The sequence below is a fragment of the Myotis brandtii genome, unplaced genomic scaffold (genome assembly GCF_000412655.1).
Source record: "Myotis brandtii unplaced genomic scaffold, ASM41265v1 scaffold480, whole genome shotgun sequence".
Taxonomy (NCBI): Eukaryota; Metazoa; Chordata; class Mammalia; order Chiroptera; family Vespertilionidae; genus Myotis; species Myotis brandtii.
This window is the reverse complement of record NW_005368342.1, coordinates 59,357-68,263: the sequence shown is the minus strand read 5'-3', so window position 1 is coordinate 68,263 and position 8,907 is coordinate 59,357. Positions and strand designations below refer to the sequence as shown.

The window sequence follows — 8,907 nt, the reverse complement described above, 5'->3', positions numbered from 1 at the left end:
GTAAATTTGATAAAAGCTATTGAATATCTAGATATTTTGAAACATGAAATACTGAAACATTAATTCCTAGACAAGTCACAGGTTTACCTGCTTTTGGCTTTTGTTGCAGATAGGCCGTGGAGTGGATCTGAAGCTGTTAATAAATGTCTCGTACTTTGTAAGTTTCTTGAAAGTAAGTGTGTTTTTCAATAGAGGGAGTTAGGTTTCTAAAGATTATAATTGTGTTCATTAAAGTCAATCTAGGGAGCCCAGGCTGGTGTGGTTCAGTTGGTTGGAGCATTGTCCCATACACCAAGAGGTGGTGGGTTCTATTCCAGGTCAGGGCACATACCCAGGTTGCAGGTTCCATCCCTGGTTGGGTTATGTGCAGGATGCAACCGATAAATGTTTCTCTCCCTCTTTCTCCTCTCTCTCTCTCTCCCCCCCCCCTTTCCCTTCCTCTCTCTAAAAAAAATCAAATTTTTAAAAAGTCAATTTAGGGAATGCTGGCTGCTTACTTTTTTTGGTTATCATTGGAAATTAAGGTTTCTAAAAGTTAAAAATTCTAATTAAATTGGAAAGAAATTATGTAGTTTTGATAATATATTCAACAAAGTTCTTGGCTGAGATTACAAGGAATCCTGAAAATAGGTTAACTCTTCTCAGTGTTGCAAGTTGGGGTCTTTATAGACTTGCTAAACCAGTCATTAGGTATGAGTTGGCCCAAAAGAGGCAAATAATCTTGGCCAAAGTAGCTCTTTTCAGTCTAGGTATTTCCCAAAGAAGGGCAACAGCATATGTATGGCATATCTGCTGGAAAAACTAACTACTGGAAGCACTTCCAGGATCTGGGAAAATAAGTCCTTCAGTCCTGAAAGACAATCTGGGTCTCCACTACACTCTACTCCTTGCAGAACTCAAGTCCAATTCTTTAAATAAATTCTGGAAGTAGCTACTGACGGATCCCAGTTGTCTTCTCTTCTCCAGAAAGATCAGAAAAAGTTTCCTAGATCAAGTACCATTTGCCTTCTGATATATATGTCAAAGGTCAGTGAGTAAAGAATGATAGATCTTTATGCTTCTGATAAACATGCATTACATACCTCCCTTACTTAGATACTGGGACAACACAAAGTCCTGTAAAAGTATGGTAGCAAGAGATATAAAAAATAGAAAATATGGAGATACATTTTTAAGAGACCAATCTGCAGAGACCACAAACTCCCTCATTGTTATTGAGTTAATTGTTGACTGTTAACTATCCTATACCCAACTATGTAAAAGAAACTTATGTCTATCATTTCACTTTTTATCCAGTCCCAGAGGTTTCCCCACTTTGCTTTCTCCTGCCTTCCTAATCTATCGGCATTGGATTTCATGTAACCCATTTATATCTTCTCTTTTTATTGTAATGTATAAAATAAGGTTAAAAAAAACTGTCATTCCCTGAAGCATAATTTCAATCCGTTGAGATTTTGCTTCCCAGCAATTGTTTGGCACAAATAAACTCAAAAAATTATCTACAAGTTTAAATGTTTATGTGACTTTAGTTACATTTCTTGTACCATTTAAGTTTATGGACCAAAAATTATACCCTCTACAATATTCTTTTTGCTATAAATTCTATTTCATTCTAGGTTTGATGTGTAGTATTGTCATCATTGTTATTTTTCTAAATTATTTTTCATTACAATTTCAATTCTTTCTTGGCACAATAGTATCCTCCCCCTATCCCAGGTTTTATTTACAGTTTAAAAGTGCCTTTTATATTTTATAGAAATTCAGTTGTTTTTCAGATACTATTTTTAAAAATAGATTTCAGCATATGAAACTGAACATTTTCATATCTGTGAAAACACATTTTCCAGAAACTCCTAAATATAAATATAATATTGTATCTATGAATATGTGTATTTTTGAAATTACTGAAGGCCCAATCTATGTTCAATCTTAATTTTTATGGTCTTAGATTTTTAAAGTATAGAAATCCAAATTTTGCCATCAATATATTTATGTCCACAATTTGCTGCTTAGGATTTTTTTATTTAGTTGGTTTTTTTCTCATTGCTCTCTTTCCCTATAAGCTCTTTAAACACATTATACATATTTTGCTGGTTTCATTAAACTAGGTAAGATCAGATAAAGTAATTTTAATGTTACTTAAAAGGTAATGAAGTCAGATAATTAAAAGCAATCAATACATAATAAATTAGAGTTACTTTGTCAAGATCACAGTCATTTCTAGAATCAGCTTTATTTATGCAATGAATCTCTGAGGAAATGTCGCTTCCTCAGGGTGCCTTTTTATCTAAAACAGAATCACATGTGGCCCCCCGCTAACACACATAATTTTTATCCTTTTACCTGGTGTTCTTTTTCTCTGTAGCAATTTATCTTCATCTGAGACACTACATATTTTACTTCATAGATTCTAGGTCTGTGTCCTCAAACTTGGTCTGATTTATGTACTGATGTATCCCAAACTCCTCCAATAGTAGCTGGCACACAGTAGGTCTTAAGTAAAGCTTAAATAAAAATACATCAAAAGGACCTAGAAATTGCCTTAGGCTCAGAATTACTGTTCAATAAGCGGATTCACTAGTGGTGCAGAAACATTAATTATAAGACTTCCACAAACCCTTTCCTCCTTTAAAGATGGTGATTAAAGTTAATTGGCCTAGGAGTAGTCTTCATTTATCAATCGTTGGTCAATGAAGAGGTTTCAGAGAAAATACTACAATTATCAATCAGCAAAAAGGAGGGGGGGGCCACAAAGGAAAAATTTAAGCGGTATCTTCAGTGGGGCAATCCCGGGCTAAATGCCCAGACTTTCCACAGCGATAGCACTTCATCTTCATTGTCTTGGGACAGTTGATGACCATATGGCCGTTCTTGCCACACCGGTAGCACTTGATTTGGGTGCAGTCTTTCTGAATGTGACCATATTCACCACAAGAGTAGCACTTCTGCTCTTCCTGACGGTCACAATCACGAGCCAGATGGCCTGGTTTGCCACAAGTGTAACAGCACTGCTTTCTTGAACGCGTAGGCTCGACACAGTCTTTGGCGATGTGGCCACTTCTCCCACAGTTGTAGCAGATGTCCTCGTGAAGGTCACAGTTCTTAGCGTGATGACCAGATTCACCGCAGCGGTAACAGATGTCAGACAGGGTCGCAGAACTGTACCGACAACCTCTGCCACGGCCTCCAGCTCTTCTCCCTGGAGCTTGTTCCCCTCTAGGGCATCCCCGGACCCAGTGGCCAGAGCGTCCACACTTGAAATATTCCTTACTGCTCATGGTTATAAGAAGATCTTCCAGTGAGCCGGTGTACCACTGCCCCAGAGGTTCCCACACAGCGCCCCTTAGTGTGACTTAGAAAGCTGTGGCTGTTTTTCTCGAGGAGCTTCCATGACGTCACACAAGGCTTGCGCACAGCCCCATTCTTGTGTCAACGGGAGTTCCAACTGCTATTGCCTCCTGACTTCCTGTCTTTGAAGCCAAAAGCACAGGAGTGCCGTTTTCCATTTTTTTTTTAAAAATAAAAGCTTGGGTCATTAAGTTTGAGTTTGATTCTTTCCCTGTTCAAAAAATGTGATGGGTAGGGTTTCTTATAATTAAGACTTAAGCCTTCTTTGTGGTCTAGTAGATGACAAGTTTTTATGTATGTGCTAAGGACTTAGGAAAAATATGTGAGAGATGTACTAATCCAGTAAATGAAAGAAACAAATTATAACCAATTAGAGTAACCCAACATTTTTGTTTTAAAAAATAAAATACAAATGTCCATAAAGATGAGATACATTAGATAGAAAAAAATCTGTAAAGTGCTTCAGTGAGAACATTTACTCATAATTTATACAGTTTTATTGCAGTAATCTTAATTTTCAACATAATCACCACCATTTAAGTTATTAAACATAACATGAGTGGAGCATTCAGTATAAAAAACCCATTATTACTGGGGAAATGAATTATAAAACTATAATTTACATATTGGACAGATTTCCTTTCTGTTTTCCAAATTGTTTATATCTTATACAAACGTCATAAAGATTTGTGAATATGTTTTCCATTTTTATAGATAAATAAATATGGAAAACTAGACACTGAAAAATCAAGTAAAGCTATTTGAGGGTTATATTATTGAATATGATTTTTTCTCCTTATTTTTCTTCTTTGTACTTTACAATTTTGAAATGATTTTGGGTTGTGTAATTTTTAAAATTCACAATAAATATTTTTCTTTAAGTTACTACTTAGCTATATCATTTGTATATGAATTTTTTAGACAGCCAGTACAAATATATTTGATAAAACACAGACAAAAGAATAATGAATGTAGTAGTTGATCTTTATTTTCAATATGACTTGATTGGGATATGCAACTGGTTCCATAAATGCAATGACAAAGAAAAACATTTTCAAAAATTAAAGTTTAGAGCCAAAGAGCATGAGTAGTCCCCACATAGAGTGATGAAATAAGTCTTATTACTAAACAATTAAATGCTATTGCATGAATGATTTCAAGAGGTAAAAATTCTGTGGTTCAAAATTTGATATATGCTTATAATTAACCTCATTACTTATCATGTTTAAATCTTCCTTTAAGTTTATATTTTTATTAAATTAATACATGTCCATAGTATATAAAGCATTGCTTTTTCAAGCAGTTTTAACTGAGACATGAAGTAAGAAATTCATTCTCTCTCTCCCTTTGATATATATTGTGGAAGCTGCAGATCAATTTGGGGAGTATTACCCCAACAATATTAAGTCATCCTGTACATGAGCACAGGATATTGTTCTATTTATTTTTATTTAATATGTTATAAAACACTATGAAGTGTTTAGTGTATAAGTTTCACACCTCTTTTGTTAGTTTTGTTGTTAATACACACTCGAGAATATTTTTCCACTGATTATTTTTTGAGACAGTGGAAGGGAGAGGGAGAGACAGAGAGAGAGAAACATCGATGTGAGAAATACACATTAATTGGTTGCCTCCCACCAGTGCCCCAACCAGGGGCGGGAATTGATCCTGCAACTGAGGTATGAGCCCTTGACCAGAATCATTGAACCTGGGACACTTCAGTCTGCCTGGTGGATGCTCTATTTACTGAGCCAAACTGACTGGGCTCTTTTGTTAATTTTTTTTTAAGGATTTCATTCTTTTTTTATGCTGTTGTAAATGGAAATTATTTTTCTGATTTCATTTTTGGGTTATTTTTAGCATATAGAAAGATAATTATTTTTGTATGTTGATCTTTAATTCTGAAGCCTTGCTAAACTGAACTGATTTAATAGTCCCAATAGTTTTTTAGAGGATTCCTTAGGATTAGAAATTTCTGTATACAAGACTGTATCATCTGAAAGTAGGGATAGTTTGATTTCATCCTTGGCATTCTAGGTTTCTTTTATTTCACTTCCTTGCCCTAACTAGAAGTTCTGTAAAATGTTAAATAGAAATGATAAGAGCAGGAATGCTTGTCTTGTTCCTGATCTTAGGGGGAAAGCTTTCAGGCTTTAAGACCATTAGTATAATGCTAGCCATGGTTTTTTTTTAAATATATTTTATTGATTTCCCACAGAGAGGAAGGGAGAGGGACAGAGAGCCAGAAACACCAATGAGAGAGAAACATCGATCAGCTGCCTCCCGCACACTCCCCACCGGGGATGTGCCCGCAACCAAGGCACATGCCCCTGACCGGAATCGAACCCGGGACCCCTGAGTCCGCAGGCCGATGCTCTATCCAGTGAGCCAAACCAGTTAGGGCAAGCCATGGTTTTTTAAATATACATACTCTACCAGGTGAGGAAGTTCTTTTCTATTCCAAATCTGTGGAGTGTTCTTATCATGAAGGGTTGTTGAATTTTGTCAAATGTGTGTTTTTTAATCTTTTGAGATTGTCTTAACTTTTTGTATTTGCTAGAACCTCCAGTATATTGTTCAACAGAAGTTGTGAGAATGGTCATCCTTGTCCTGTTTCTGATCTTAAGGGAAAAGCTTTCAGTCTCACTGATAAGTATGGGGTATATCTGCTCTCAACCCCACCACCAAAAAACAACCAGGTGTAAATATTTCACAATCTTATTCAAGGTTTGTTTATGTAGCCAAACTTTATACCATTTTAAAAATTACATTGGGTGGATAACCAAGATAGCAGTGTAGGTAAATGCCTGTACTTACAGCCTCCCACAACCAGATAAAAATTACAACTAAAATAAAGAACTAGAGGATAGAAAATAGCAGCCAAATAGGCAGCAGTGTTGTGCACCTCCTCTTAGGGCCAGGCCAGAAAAGCAACTAAATCAGAGAACATCCACCCTGAATTAATAAATTAGACACAGCTGAGGAGACAGTTTTCGATAAGGAAGGGCAGAGTTTGCCTAGAAAACACTGCTTGCCAGCCATAACCCACATGGAACCACCACCATGCCCTGGCAGTGAGTGGTGCAGTACCTCCCGGTAGGCTCCCAGAGGTCTGCAGGGTGCGGGCTGCAAGAGTGAGCTCCTGAACCAGCCTCCTCACCAGCCGCTGGGACCCAGCATCCTAGAATCCCACAGTGAGAGCAAGCCAGGTGGAACCCTGTTCCTCACCACCACCCTGGACCCAAGAACCATGCTGCTAGCCTGACCCAGAGCCACCCTGCACCTGCTCCACCCCCAGCACCAGGACTTGCTGTCGAGGCAACCCAGAGCAACCCAGGACACACCAAAGGGGAGCTCTGACTGTGCAACCCAGAGCAACCCATGCCCATTCCACCCCAGCATCCGGGATAGTCCTGCCAGGGCCATCTGGAACAACCCAATGTGCACCTCACTCCGGGTAACATGGGAGAGCGATCTGAGTGACACAGGGCAACCTGCCCAGGCCCCATGCTGAGGAGGGGTGAACTGGAGCAACCCAGCACAGGTCTCACACCAGGGCTGCACAGTGAATTGCATGTCAGAGGGCTCTGGGTACTCACAGGGAGTCACACATCAGAGGAACTGTGCACCCGCTCCCACTACCCTGAGCATCTGAAGCAGACAACTGAGGGACCAGATGCATGGGAAAAGGGAATAAAATGCAGAAGAGACAATATAGGTGTGAGATTCAAGGCAGACCCAGCCTTATAGGCTAATGATTTCTGGACCATTGCCCTGAGAGTTATTCAACCTCCCAAACCCCAAGCAGTGTGCCCAGGGTCAGAAAGAGAGAGCAAAAATGGGAAGAAAAAGAAACAACCCCCAAAGGAAAGAAAAGGAGTTGACAGGAAAGGAACTAAATGAAACAGAGGCAAGCAATCGGTAAGAAAAAAGAATTCAGAGTAAGGATCATATAGTTCCTAGACCAGCTAGATGAGAAAATCAACTTATGTAAGAATCAAGAGGAAATCAAAAGTGATACGGCTACAATAAAAAACACAATGGAAGGTTCTAACAGTAGACTAGGAGAAGCAGAGGACCGAATTAGTGATTTAGAAAATAGGGCAGAAAAACACACCCAACCTCAACAGCAATTGGAGGAAAAAAAATTAGAAAGTAGGAAGAGAGACTAAAGGAGCTTTGGTAAAACATGAAATGAAGTAATATACGTATAATAGGGGTGCCAGAAGGACAAGAAGAGGAGCAAGGATTAAAAAAACTTATTTGAAGAAATAATGACAGAAAACTTCCTTAATTTGGGGAAGAAAAAAAGACACAAAACACACAGAGTCCCGAACTATATGAACCCAAAAAGACCCACACCATGACACGTCATAATTACAATGGCAAACATTAATTAAAAATAGAGAACCTTAAAGGCTACAAGAGAGAAACAGAGAGTTACCTACAAAGGATCTCCCATTAGATTATCAAATGATGTCTCAACAGAAACACATCAGGCCAGAAGGTAATGGAATGAAGAATACAAAGTGATGCAAAGCAAGGGACTGAATCCAAGAATACTCTATCCAGCCAGGCTATCATTCAAAATTGAAAGGGAAATCAAGAGCTTCAGAGACAAAAAAGGTCTAAGGGAGTTTATTACCACCAAGACAGCAATGCAAGAAATGCTAACAGGACTGTTGTAAAAAAGAAGAAATAAAAAGGGAAGAAGGAACACAGACATAAAGAGCAGAAATGACTACAAACAAGTACCTATCAATAACAAACTTAAATGTAAATGGACTAAACGCTCCAATCAAAAGACATAAATTGGCTAAATGAATAAGAAAAAATGACCCATATATATGCTGTCTACAAGAGACCCACTGCAGAACAAAGGACTCACACAGACTGAAAGTGAAGGGATGGAAAAATATCTTTCAGGCAAATGGAAATTAAAGAAAAGCTGGGGTACCAACATTTATATCTGACAAAATAAACCTCAAAGTGAAGGCCATAACAAGAGATAAGGAAGGCCACTTCATAATACCAAAGGGGTCGATATAACAAGAGGAAATAACTCTGGTAAGCATATATGCATCCAATTGAGAAGCACCCAAATACATACAAAAAATACTTCTAGAAAATATCAAGGGAGAGATCGACAGTAATACAATTATAGTAGGGAAATTTAATACCTAATTGACATCACTGAATAAATCTTCAAGACAAAAAATCAGCAAAAAAAACCACAGCAATCCTAAACGATTCACTAGATCAGATGAACTTAATCAACATCTTCAGAACTTTTCACCCCAAGGCCACAGAATATACATTCTTCTCAATTGCACATGGGACATTTTCAAAGATAGACCACATACTGGAACACAGGCAAGCTCTCTTAAAATTCAAGAAGATTGAAATCATTTCAAGCATCTCCTCAGATCACAATGGCATAATATTAGAAATAAACTACAATAGGCGGCGGCATCTGCAGTGGCTGCGGCGGCGGAGGAACGGGGCGGGCCATGGCAGTAGGCGGCGGGAGGTGACGGAGAGAGGCGGGGTGGGGGC

The 8,907-nt window shown here is 38.3% G+C and overlaps 1 pseudogene; it reads right to left on the bottom strand.

Moving 5' to 3' along the window:
• Window positions 1-2,762: 2,762 nt before the first annotated feature.
• Window positions 2,763-3,278, bottom strand: LOC102257534 (annotated as a pseudogene).
• Window positions 3,279-8,907: the final 5,629 nt, after the last annotated feature.